The sequence below is a fragment of the Sciurus carolinensis genome, chromosome 15 (assembly GCF_902686445.1).
Source record: "Sciurus carolinensis chromosome 15, mSciCar1.2, whole genome shotgun sequence".
Taxonomy (NCBI): Eukaryota; Metazoa; Chordata; class Mammalia; order Rodentia; family Sciuridae; genus Sciurus; species Sciurus carolinensis.
In genome coordinates, this window is record NC_062227.1 from 41,372,634 (window position 1) to 41,386,935 (window position 14,302).

Below are 14,302 nucleotides of genomic sequence, written 5' to 3' on the forward strand. Positions count from 1 at the left end.
TTGCAAAGAAGGCTGTGGAATTAAGAGCTAACTTCAACCCATTGAACAGGACTTGCTCAGGCTTCTTCACTGGAGGGGAGCCCTATGTTTCTGAGAGCCTCACCTTTCTGTCCAGCAAGAGCAGCATCCCCAAAACAGCAGCTCCACCACCTCAAATGCCCAGGGGTCCCATCCATCAGACTTGGCTTCCCCACAACCTGACAACTTTGCTGATCTTCTTTACTTCTCAGATTCATCTTCTGTTCCATTCAAACTCCCTTCCAGACATATTATTTCATATCCCTTGAGTAACGGCCTCCTCTGCCTCTTCTTCACTAATTTACAACATGCAACTTTCCCAGTGTGCATGATTTCTGCTCTTTCCACCCTTGTCTCTCTCTACAGTCTTCATTTCTTCCCATTAATGTTTCCTGATCTGCATGCTCACTCGAATACATTCACTACTTTACTTCCCCTTAGCAGAGTAATCTGTAGAAGAATAAAATAGATGAAATCTTGTAGCCTTTCTTATGCTGATTCAGATTGCAGGATTGAAGCACATTCTACCAATATAACACAATAGGAGAAAGAGTAATCGTCTGCTGACATGACACAAATTCTTTCAGAAGGTGATTGAGAAAAGCAAACAGTCTGTTCTCTTACAATTAAAACATACTGTGGAGCATTTCAGATATATTTCAATTTCGCAAATACAGCATAAATTCTGTGAGCCCAGGCAGAAAGAGAAGCATATTTTTATCTCAAGTAAGTTAATGCTATTTCCCAAGTAATTTTCAAGGGCTATAAACCGCCAAAATCATCAGCAAATTTGACTGCAACATTTTATTTATTAAGAAATTTCTCCATTACAAATGAAGTTCGTTATTAGCTTCCACAATAATTACTCTATGATGGTCCATAATTAAGTGACACAAGATAATACAGAGTCAGTACATTAGATGTAAATTCTCATGCACACTATTATAATTTCACACGATAACAACTTAAATCGGCAGGCAGTTGAAAACAGACTATAAATTTTTCAAAAATATTATTCCTAGCCAGTCGCCACATCGTACACCTATAAGCTCAGCTATTCGGGAAGCTAAGTCAGGAAGATAGCAAGTATAAGACCAGTCTGGGCAGTTTAGTGTAACCCTTTCTCAAAATAAAACCTAAAAAATAAAAGGAAAACTGGGCTCAGTGGCACACACCTGTAATCCCAGCAGCTTGGGAGGCTGAGACAGGAGAATTGAGAGTTCAGAGCCAGCCTCAGCAAAAGTAAGGTACTAAGCAACTCAGTGAGACCCTGTCTCTAAATAAAATACAAAATAGGACTGTGGATGTGACTCACTGGTTGAGTACCCCTGAGTTCAATCCCTGGTACCCCAAAATTAATTAATTAATTAATTAATTAATTAATATAATATTCACTTTTCAATAAATGTGGAGGAAAAAAAAGTAAACATCATCCATTGCTGCTGCCTGGTACACAGTGGTCACTCTATAATAAATTATCACATGTTGTATTGAAGCCATCTGCTAGCCAGGGCTACTAGCATCATTCCATTCTCCCTAGTAATAGGAGCCTCCACTCTTTCTGAGAGAAAAGCTATTTCTTCAAGGACCAGAGGGGTTGCTTCCCATCTTTGGATGTTGCATGATCACAAGTAAGGTTTTTATCCTTTCAGTTCTGCCTATAAAATTAGAACTTCAGGCAAGTCTTTCAGATTTCATAGATCAAACAAGAAGGTCTACCTGGAACCTCATAACATCATGCTTTACCACGCCATCACTTATGTGGCTTCAGTACACACCAGGAGGGACCAGGCCCATCTACCCTTCTTGGACCTATCTCTTCCCTCTTTCTTCCTCACCTTCACCCTCATACCCTTTACTCCCTCTCACCCCCACTCCAAAATGGATAAAGTTAAATTCTTAATGTATATTATTAGCAATACAGACCCACGAGGGCCCTGAGTTCTCCTGGACATGAGCTCTGAGTAATCAAAGAGCAGAATTCCTGCTCTGATTGCTAGCATTTTATAGTTATTACAAAATCAGCAATTACCAGGGAGTGGTGAAATCATTAATGGGATGATGGTGAGAGAGGTATGTGTAGCAGAGAGGAAGTGGGAAGGTGGCCTGAATGTAGTACAGACCCCTAGGCAGCAGAAGAGCACTAGTTACCTCTGGAAGAGTGTCCAAGTTCTAGGAAGAGGTAGGAGGAAAAGCAAAATTGTAATAAAGAAATTTCATTTAGCCTATTTTACATTGGAGGAAATGTAAATTATTATAGCTACTATGTAAAACAGTATGGCGATTCCTCAGAATGTTAAAAATAGAACTTCAATATATTATACACTTGAAAATTGCTAAAACATTTTTCCATATTGTTATTGATGTATTATAATTGTATACAACGGTGGACTGGGATTGGTGGCATACCCCTGTAATCTCTGGCTCAGGAGGCTGAGGAAGAAGGACAACAAGTTCAAAGCCAGCCTCAGCAATTTAGCGAGGCCCTAAGCAATTTGGGGAGATTCTATCTCAAAACAAAATAAATAAATAAAAATTGCTGGAGATGTTGCTTAGTGGTTAAGCATCTTTGGGCTCAATCCCTGGTGCCTTTCCCAAATGGTGGGATTTATTGTTACATATTTGTATGTGCACACAATATAACAATATAATTGAATCATTATCATTCCCCAGTATTTCCCCCTGCCCTCCTTTTCTCACTCCTCCTGGCCTGTTTTTTTACTGTCCTGATCTCCCTTCAATTTTCATGGAATCTACCCACTTTTCTTTTCCTTTTTCCCCTCTAGCTTCCACATATAAAAGAAAACATATGAATCTTGATCTTCTCGGTTTTGCTTATTTCACTTAACATAATGTTCTCCCTTTCCATCCGTTTTCCTGCAAATGACATAATTTAATTCTTCTTTATGGCAGAGTAAACTCCATTGTATACATATATATACCAAATTTTCTTTAAGGAGAAAACATTTTAAATGTTCTCACCACACACACACAAGAAGTTGCAATAGGTATGTTAATTCATCTGATATAATCATTTCACAATTCATATATCAAAACATCATATGTATACCACAAATATATGCAATTTCTATTTGTCAATGAGAAAGTAATAACAGGACTAGGGGTATAACTCAGTGGTAGGGAAAGAAACCCTAGGTTCCATCACTAACATGGCAAAAAAAGAAAAAAAAAGTAATAATTATTTTATTGGTGCATTATACTTGTACATAATGGTTGAACTTGTTGTTATATATTTGCACATGCACACAAATCAACAATATAATTTGAAAAATATCATTCCCCATATTTCCTCTTTCTCTCAACCCTTTTTTTTAAGAAAAAAAAAAACCTGTATCTCGGAGAAAAAAATATTCCCTAAGATGGAGCAAAGTATGTCTTCTCATTTAAAAGTAGGATTCTCTTAGACCAGAAACCCTGAACCTACTAGAAGAAAATACTCCATCATGTCAGCTTAGCAACCAGGCTCTGAGCTCAAGTGGTTTAAAATGCTCTTTCAAGGTAGAAAATTTTATAGGTATTTGTATTATATGTAAATGTAAATTTCATTTTTATATGCGATATAAACCTTATATATAACAATGTATAAATGAGCTTCATTTTATAATGTTTATATAATAATTTATGGTGGCCACAGTAAAGAGAAAGTCTTGAATAAGTAATCTCTAGTTAATAAGCAAGGTTTTACCCAGATAAGCAATGTATTGTCTCCAAAAAATTGGTCTGTAAGAATTTCCTGAAGCAAATGTTGAAGTTATTTATTAGTTTGCAACCTTATCTTTTGTGGGCAGGTGATTTCAGGAACAAAAGTGAAGTCATGTTGACACAGGAGGTCCACAATCCTTTCAAAGTCACATTGATGCCATTGTAACAAAAATTTCTTTTAAGCACTTGCCTGTGTTAAAACTAATGGGTATTGAAGGTGGAGAGGAGACATGGAGAATCAAAGAATGGCTGAATTGTTCCACATAAGACAAAACATGGAGATACTCAGAGAAGAAATACAGGGGATGGAGAGAGTGGAGGAGCCTGGCAAAGTGGAGGAGGTGTGGGGGGCACTGGTGATCAAGAGGACTAGTTTGGTGGTATGAGAGTAGCATATAAAAAAGAGAATAAGACAGGAAAGGGAGTGGATCTGAGGGGGACTGTGAAGATTGGAACAGAGGGGAGGGACTGTTACCCAAATATGATTACTAGGATGTGTGTGTGTGGGTGTGTGTGTGTGTGTGTGTGGGTGTGTGGGTGTGTGTGTGTGTTAGGCAGTATAAATTCCCTGCTTCCAAATTCTCAATAAATGTTTGATAAAGTCTTGCATAGAACCTGATTTGTGTTTCTTTCATATGTATAAACCATTCATAGATTGGACTCCAGGGGGACCAGGACATTTAGATTGTTCTTTAAAAACAGTAAATACTGCATGTTTATTCTGAGTCAATCTTCACTAAGTGACAGGTCTGCTGGCTGATTCCAAGATCACTCTAAGAGACTGTGTAAGTCAGCTTTTTCACTTTTGTGACTAAAGGACCCAACCAGCACAAGTAGAGGAGGAAAAGTTTATTTAGGGGTTCATGGTTTCAGAGGTCTCAATCCATAGACAGGGCTCAAAGTGAGGCAGGATATCATGTGGAAGAGTGTAGTAGAGGGAAGCAGTTCACGTGATGATCATGAAGCAAGAGAGACAGAGACTCCACTCACCAGATACAAAATATATACCCCAAAGCCGTGCCCCAATTCCCACCTCCTCCAGCCACACCCTACCACTTCAATTACAACTCAGTTAATCCCTATCAGGGGATTAACTAACTGATTGGGTTAAGACTCTTTTAACCAATCATTTCTCCTCTGAACCTTTTTGCATTGTCTCACATGTGAACTTTTGGGGGACATCTGACATCCGAACCATAATAGAGACCCTAATAAGAAAAGGATGAAATTTGATGTTACAGTTAGAAAGTTTAATCACAGGTGTCAGCATAACCAATCTAAAAAGAAAAGAGTCATTGAAGAACAGGAGAAATAAAATGGGCAAAATAAAGTAAGGTTATGATACACAATCCATGAAATCATTAGAGAAAAACAAAGAACAGACAAAGACCAGGAAGGAAGAAGTAGACATTTGGAAGGAAATAATAGCCAAAAGATGAAAACAAAATTAACATTGTAAATGTCAAATGAAAGCTAATTTCATACCAGAAGTATACAGGGAGAGAAACAAAAGTGAAATAAAAAGGAGAAAAGAGAACAAGAATAATAGTTTCATGGCTTGAATGCCTATCATTAGGTGACATATTAGGTGGCCTACTAAGCATTTTATTTCATTAGTAATTTTTTAAAAAACCATTTGCAGTAAATATTACACTATTTTCCAGATAAAAAACCCCAATGGTCACTGACCTAAAGTTATGGAAATTGTCAGTACATAGTGAGGGTTTGAACACAGATACATCTCATTCTAGAGCTTATGTTCTTCACTACAAGTAGTTTGTACTGTTATTTTGGTGTACTATTGTAAAAGTACATGGGTGACAGCTATCATCATTAACTATAGATTCTGATGAGAAGAAAATGACTTACCCTGGTGCAGAAATATCAGGTGCCATCATCCTGACAGAATATTAACTAAGGTTCATGTTACTATGTGAGCCCAGAGTCCTACACATCAAACCAAAACATAAACATAGTTCCACACCACCAGTGTCTGGTTTGTGAGAAGGAACTCTTTTAGAACAAGTATGGCAATTTACTCCAAATGAGCTGAATAACATTAAAACCAGGCTCATCCAAATATCCCTAAAGTCAATAAATCCCTAGACATTCAAAGCATAGACACTCTTTCTTAAATCATATAACCTTCTCCAAGAAAGCCATGAAGATGCTTTCAGTCATTTTTCTAAGGAAATGCTACTAAAAATTTTTCAAATTATCATTTTTTAAAAATGTTATCATACACAGTCTGCTTCCTGGTGCCATGTTCCCACGCAATTCCACCATGATGTTTTGCTTTACCTCAGGTCCCTGAGGAATGGAGTCGGCCATCAATGAACTGAGACCTCTAAAACTGTGATCGCCCAAATGAACTTTTCCTCCTCTAAAATTGTTCTCATCAGGTGTTTTGGTCACAGCAGTGAAAAAGCTAACGAAAACAGAAATTGGTGCCAAGAAGTGGGTCATTGCTATGACTAACCTGACCATGTGGATCAGAAGTTTTTGGAACTTTTTGGAATTTGTGAGAGGAATTTTGAAGATAGAAATGCTTTAGATTATTATAAGCCAAGCTTAATGGATGATTCTTCTAGGAATTCAGAAGACAGAATGCAAATAGGACCACGTACAGTCAAGACAGGACTCATGAAGTTTCAGAGGAAAAAGAGGACTCTATTCAAAATTGAATTAGAGGCAATTCATGTTTCATTCTGGCTAAGAAGTTGTCTGCATTTGTCCATATCCTGAGACTTTGTGTGAGGTTCAATTTAAAGTTGATGGATTAATTAATCTGGTGGAGGAACTTTCAAAGCAGTACAGCCTTCAGAGAGTGGTGTGGATATTGTGGGCAGCTTTTAGCCAAGTGTATTGTGATAATCAGGAGTAGAAAGCAGGGATGAAAGATTTGAAAAACTTGTAGTTTGACCAGAAAACTGAGCAAACCACAGCTAAGGAACCTGTGTTTGCTAAAGACATTACAGCCACTAAAGCTAAAGACTTTACCCAGAGACAATGGAAAAGATGCTCGAGGGCATATCAGGAATTGGCAAGATCAGATCCATCTCAGGCTCAAGGGGATAAAAGTAAAAATTCCTTTGAGAAGAGACCAGTGGGGCACCCTATTTTGTACAGAGTGACCTAGGAAGTTGTTTCAATATGCTCAGAGACTGCTGATCAGAGTCCCTGAGGTTTGGCTATTGCTCAAGATGGCAGCAGCCAAGTGAGATGGTGCACACCTGCAATCCCAGCAGCTCCGGAGGCTGAGACAGGAGGATCACAAGTTCCAAATCAGACTCAGCAACTTAGTGAGACCCCATCTCAAAATAAAAAATAAAAAGGTCTATGGATGGTGGTTATGCACCCCTGGGTTCAATCCATGGTACCCCCCAAAAAACAAGATGGTGGAAGACCACATGGTGTGTTCTGCAGGAAAGCAGAGTGCTGGAATTAGAGGGTCATGGAGGCTTCCATCAAGATTTCAAAGGAAGACCTGGAAAACCAGGCAAGGTGCAGCAGGTTCAGATTCCCTGCAGGCATCTGCTGAGTGGATGATACATGGAGATGTGAGAAAGAAGTCAAAACTGCAGAGGAGACCCGCAAGATTAAGAAATGCCAGTACCATGGAAAGTCTGCAGAGAAAAGCTGCAGGAATCAGTCAGAGACAAGTCAAGAGAGAAGCCGTGTGGATTGCAACCAGCAAAGCCATGAGGGTGGAGATACACAAACCCTTTAGCAAGAAAATGCTGCCATGTGCTCCAGATGCCAGACATGAAACTACAAGACATGTTTGTCCAGCTGGATTTTGGTCTTGTTTTGGTCTCATCCCTTATTTCCATGTTCCTATTTCTCTCTTGCAGTATGGAAATATATACTCTACTTTTTTATATTGGATATATGCAACTTGCTTTTGATTTTTACAGGGAGGGTCTCATGCTGAGAGTTTGTTTTGAGTCTTAAAGGACACTTTAGGCTTGGACTTTTGGGCAATCTTGGAACTGTTGACACTATGGGAACTGTTGGAGATGGATTAAATGCATTTTGCATTGTGAAATAAACATGAACCTTTGAGGGTCAGAGGTAGAATATTATGGTTTGGATGTTAGGTGTCCCCCAAAAGCTCATGTGTGCAGGAAAGTTTAGATGTGAAATGATTGAGTTGTGAGAACCTTAAACCAATCAGTGAATTAATCCCCTGATAGGAACTAAAATGGTGGTAAATGCAGGCAGGTAGGTTGTGGCTGGAGGAGGTAGATCCCTGGGGACATACCTTTGGGGTATATATTTTGTCCTTGCTGAGCAGAGCTCTTTTTCTGCTTCCTGGGTGCCATGTTCCCAGCTGCTTTCATCTGTCACACGATTCTGCCATGATGTTCTACCTCATCTCAGACCCCAAGGAATGGAGTGGGTCATGTATGAACTAAGACCTCTGAAACTGGGCGCCTCCAAATAAACTTTTCCTAAAAAATAAAAAGCATACACATAGCAAGAAAAGTGACTTTGAGTGTAATATTTTAGGAGAACAAAACAAACATGATATCTAAGACCATAAAAGCACAAGAGCTAGGAGCTCATATTCAACTGCTCAGACCTTGGAATAATTTTTTTAAAGAAAAAAAAAATAGGTGTGGAGAGGAGAATATGAATAAAAAGTAAAAAGTTCTATACACACACATAGAATTTTAGTGCGGGAATTTTAGTGTCTGAGGTTTTAAGAGACACACATTAAATGACCTCAAGGCCCATTACTCTTCAGTTGGTATTTTCAGTAGTGACAAATGTGAATATTTCATGTATATGTAAACAAGAGGAAAGGAAACCAAAATAAGCTCCCTCCCAAGAACAGTGGAAGACTTCAGCCTACAGAGTAGACCACAGCACCTGCTACCTCACCTGCTGAGGTGCATTGCCTACTCTCAAAGAGTCAAATGACAGCTTCCCTGTCCATCACTCTAAAGAACGGCTATAGGGCATTCCTTCCACATAAATCATATAAACTCCTAGTCCTCTTTAAGGTTAGTGAAAAGAAATGATTAAAAACCTTTTCATGGAAGGAGAAAAAAAGTTTGAAGCATTCATCTAATTGATTTTGGTAGCAACGACTTTGATTAGAAATTTAATTGCTTTGTGTTGCAAAGATAGCACCTTAGGGGCTAGAAGGATCTATTGGTTTTCTTTGCTTAACTTTCTCTCTAATATTGATAGTGGATTCTCAGTGTTACCATAGCCCTTCTGTCAAGCAATCACAATGTCATGAAAAACAGAATGACCTTTATAGCTCCTGGAAGCTTTTCCTAACTCCTTAGTCCAAATGAGGACCCTTCTCTGCATCACACTCTATACCCAAGTGTGGCACATGTTTCACAGTACTGTGTCCAAAGTTCACTAGGTTTAAGGCTCTCTCTCTCTCTCTCTCTTTTTTTTTTTTTTTTTTTTTTTTTTTTTTTTTATTGGCACCAGGGATTGAACCTAGGGTTGTTTCACCATGGAACTATTTTATTTTTTTATATTTTGAAACAGGGTTTCGCTAAATTACTCAGGGCCTTGCTAACTTGCTGAGGTTTCAAATTTGCAATCCTCCTGCCTCAGCCTCCCAAATTCCTAGGATTACAAGTGTGCATCACTGCTCACATATTGTTTAAGGCTTCCTGAAGATACAGTACACGTCTCATTCAACTTTGAATCCCCAGTGTCTCAGCATATGGTGATGTCTTCATCAGTTGAATAATGTTCATGGCTTCTGTATTGCTAATGAGTCAAAAACATGATTCCAACTGATGTAAGCAACTCTAGCAGGTGAGGATAAAAGAAGGAAGGGTAAATAAGAAAGAAAGAAAAGAAATGAGAAAAAATATTGCAATTGGGGGCTGGAGTTGTGGCTCAGTGGTAGAGCACTTGCCTGATGTGTGAGTCCCTGGGTTCAATACTCAGCACCACATATAAATAAATAAAATAAAAGATCCATTGACAACTAAAAAAATTTTTTTAATTGCAATTGGTTAATTTTCAAAGCAATTCTCCAATGCATCTGCACCAAAAGAAGTGGACTGTGAAGAGGGGAACAATTCTTGATGCTCTTAGGTTCTAGTGGTTTGGGGTAGGGTTTATCTTCTAGTACCCTCTGTGCCTGACAAGTCCAGGATGAAAAAAGTGACTTTCCTTTCTAAAGGAAGAAAATAAGAGGAAGAAAGTGAGGCATGCAGAACATCTTGGCTCATGCAAGTGAAAATTGAAAAGTACAGGAGCAGAAGTCACTTCAGGTACTAGCGCTGTGTCTTCCTCCATGTACATATTTCCCAGCTCCACATGACTCAGTTCTGACTTCATTTTCCAACAGTACCACCCTGGGACTTGAAGCTTCTGTTCTGCTGGTTTAGGAAACCAGGGTGAAGTGATTCACTTTATGGGAATGCATGCCAATCAGCCCGAGAGCTGTCTTACTGCAATTACTTGGGCCTTGGGTCCATCCCAAGTGACGAGCATCTGGAAGGAATTTGGAAGTGCTCCCCTTGGGGGCACACAGCCCGTTCATATTGGAGCCAGTAAGAGGAGCTGGAAAATTGTTTTGGAAGTTGAGCCATCGCCACCTTTTTTGACCAAGTTTGCAGTTTCTTGGACAATATAACTAGACAGTTTTTAATTGAACCACTCCATGGACCAATAACTAAAGCCAGAGGAACTATTCAGCTGTGGTCTTGGATTTCAGACTCCTTGATTGTGAGGGTTTGACTCTTAGCAGCAATCCTGCTACCATTCCAGCTAGTCCTCAACCTATAGTCTTCCTACGAGCCCCTGGGAAGACCAACCGTTATCTGCTCATCAATTTCCTCACCTCTTGGTTATGTCACAGTTGGTGGTTCTTTACAATGGAGGCAATTGCCACCTTTCTCAAGCTACTAAACATCTGCCACATGTGTGGGAACAGCCCAGAAGGACAAGAATGAAACTTCTTTCTAGTCCCTATCTTGAGTTCTGATATGGTTTCCACCTTCTAGCATTTGCTAGAAGTGATTTTAGCCGAGAACAGAGAATTCTACTTTTTAATTCAAAGAAGCTTGAGATATCTAACATTCTAGGTTGACTGATATAGGAGGAAAGGCCGTCACTTAGCAAAGCTGTCTTGCCTCCCCTTGTTGCTTTCAGATGGTCCATTTCTAACCAAACTTGTCTCTCTAGTAAGAGTTTACCAAAGGCTACAGAATACATTCATCTTACTCTCACAACCTATCATTTTTCTGACACATCTCTAACTTTCAACCTCAGTGACCACACGGTCTGAGCTCCAAGATAAAATAGATGAGTTCAACCAGCTGCTCTGCAACCACATAACAGAGATTGCCAGTTCCTGTGCCAGTTGCCTTATCCCATCTTGACTGAGTCAATTCCTGATTTTACAATCTCACCTCCAGATACAAATTTAGGAATCATTCAGAGTTTTATATTAGTTTGTGAGGGCTGCCATAATAAAGTACTATAAACTGGTTTGCTCAAACAATGGAAATGTATTCACACAGTTCTGGAGGTTGGAAGCCCAGGATCAGGTGTCAGTAGGTTTTAGTTTTTCCTTGGCTTGCATATGGTGACTTCTTCTGGTTCCCTTAAGTGGTCGTCCCTCAGTCCTGGTGTGTTTGTGGCCTAGTCTCCTCTTCTCATAAGTCCCACTCCACTGACTTTGATTTATCTTAATTTCCTCTTTAGAGACCCTGTCTCCAAATACAACTATGTTTCAAAGTTCTGGAGGTTAGGACTTCAACACAGGGCAGGAGCACAAATCAGAGCATAGCAAGCCTTTCAGTGATAAAACAACCTTCAAATTGGTTTGAGCAAAAAGAAAGAACATGTTGTCTCATAACTGAAGAGTCAGTAGGGATAGGGCTTAGCTGGATGCAGACTCACATAACAGCAGCAGGAGCCACCTGTCTCTTCCTTTGACCACATCTTCCCATATTGACTTTCTCCCCATGGTGTGATGATGGTCACAGCCACCACAGGTACAATCTGTTGGTTTGGCAACATCACTTGAGACAAATTCTCTTTTCAAATAATTCCAGAAGTTTTGAGAATGGACTCATTGGCCTAACTAGGTTAGGTCATAGGTTCAACATTGAATATCAGGTCACCCCTTAAAAGGGGAGTGTGGCTGACAGAGCATCAGCCCCATCCAAAGCAGATACCCTTAGATAAAAGGCAGCCCTGAATACAGGTTAACATCACAGACTCAAGTTTGACTCCTGAGTTCAAATCCATACTGATTGGCCATGTGACTTTGTCAAGGTATCTAACCTCAATTTTATAAATCAGGGATAAAATAGGAAATGTTCACCTTTCTTTTTATTATAAACAAATGGAATATATCTTGTTTCTCTGTACATGAAGTAAAGGCATACTACTGTAATCATACATTTACAGAGGGTAATGGTGTTTGATTCAATCTGTTGTTTTTTCCTCCCCCCACACCTCCCACCCCTCTTTTCCCTCTATATAGTCCCTTCTTCCTCCATTCTCACCTCCCTCTCCCCGCCCCACTATGTATCATCATCCGCTTATCAACGAGATCATTTGTCCTTTGGTTTTTTGAGATTGGCTTATCTCACTTAGCATGATATTCTCCAATTTCATCCATTTGCCTGCAAATGCCATAATTTTATCATTCTTTATGGCTGAATAATATTCCATTATATATATATACCACAGTTTCTTTATCCATTCATCAATTGAAGGACATCTAGGTTGGTTCCACAATCTGGCTATTGTGAACTGAGCAGCTATGAACATTGATGTGGCTGTATCTCTGTAATATGCTGATTTTAAGTCCTTTGGGTATAGGCCAAGGAGTGGGATAGCTGGGTCAAATGGTAGTTCCATTCCAAGTTTTCTAAGGAGTCTCCACACTGCTTTCCAGAGTGGCTGCACTAATTTGCAGCCCCACCAGCGATGTATGAGTGTACCTTTCTCCCCACATCCTCGGCAACACCTGTTGTTGCTTGCGTTCTTGATAATCGCCATTCTAATTGGGGTGAGATGGAATCTTAGGGTGGTTTTGATTTGCATTTCTCTTATTACTAGAGATGTTGAACATTTTTCCATATGTTTGATGATTGCTTGTAGATCTTCTTCTATGAAATGACTATTCATTTCCTTAACCCATTTGTCGATTGGATTATTTGCATTCTTGGTGTAGAGTTTTTTGAGTTCTTTATAGATTCTGGAGATTAGTGCTCTATCTGAAATATGATTGGCAAAGATTTTCTCCCACTCTGTAGGCTCTTTCTTCGCATTGCTGATAGTTTCCTTTGCTGAGAGAAAGCTTTTTAGTTTGAATCTATCCCAGTTGTTGATTCTTGCTTTTGTTTCTTGTGCTATGGGAGTCCTGTTGAGGAAGTCTGGTCCTAAGCCAACATGTTGAAGATCTGGACCTACTTTTTCTTCTATAAGATGAAGGGTCTCTGGTCTGAATCCAAGGTCCCCAATCCATTTTGAGTTGAGTTTTGTGCAGCGGTTTAGTTTCATTCATTGAGAGATAGGGGTTTAGTTTCATTCTGCTGCGTATGGATTTCCAGTTTTCCCAGCACCATTTCTTGAAGAGTCTATCTTTTCTCCATTGCATATTTTTGGCCCCTTTGTCTAGTATGAGAAAATTGTATTTATTTGGGTTTCTGTCCATGTCCTCTATTCTGTACCATTGATCCACTTTTCTATTTTGGTACCAATACCATGCGGTTTTTGTTACTATTGCTTTGTAGTGGAGTTGAAGATCTGGTATTGCCATACCCCTGCTTCACTCTTTCTGCCAAGGATTGCTTTAGCTATTCTGGGTTTTTTATTCTTCCAGATGAATTTCATAATTGCTTGCTCTATTTCTGTAAGGTACATCATTGGGATTTTAATTGGAATTGCATTGAATCTGTATAGCACTTTTGGTAGTATGGCCATTTTGACAATATTAATTCTTCCTATCAAAGAACATGAAAGATCTTTCCATCTTCTAAGGTTTTCTTTAATTTCTTTCTTAAGTGTTCTGTAGTTCTCACTGTAGAGGTCTTTCGCCTCTTTTGTGAGATTGATTCCCAAGTATTTTATTTTTTTTGATGCTATTGTGAATGGGGTAGTTTTCCTGATTTCTCTTTCTGAAGATTCATCACTTATGTATAAAAATGCCTTAGATTTATGTGCATTGATCTTATATCCCGCTACTTTACTGAATTCACTTATGAGATCTAAAAGTTTTCTGGTGGAATTTCCTGGTTCCTCTAAGTATATAATCATATCATCAGCAAATAGGGATAGTTTGAGTTCTTCTTTTCCTATTTGTATCCCTTTAATTTCTTTGGTCTGTCTAATTGCTCTGGCTAGAGTTTCAAGGACGATATTGAAAAGAAGTGGTGAAAGAGGGCATCCCTGCCTTGTTCCAGTTTTTAGGGGGAATGCTTTCAGTTTTTCACCATTTAGAATGATATTAGTCATGGGCTTAGCATAGATGACCTTTACAATGTTAAGGAATGTTCCCACTATCCTGATTTTTTCTGGTGTTTTTTGCATGAAGGGGTGCTGTATTTTATCAAATGCT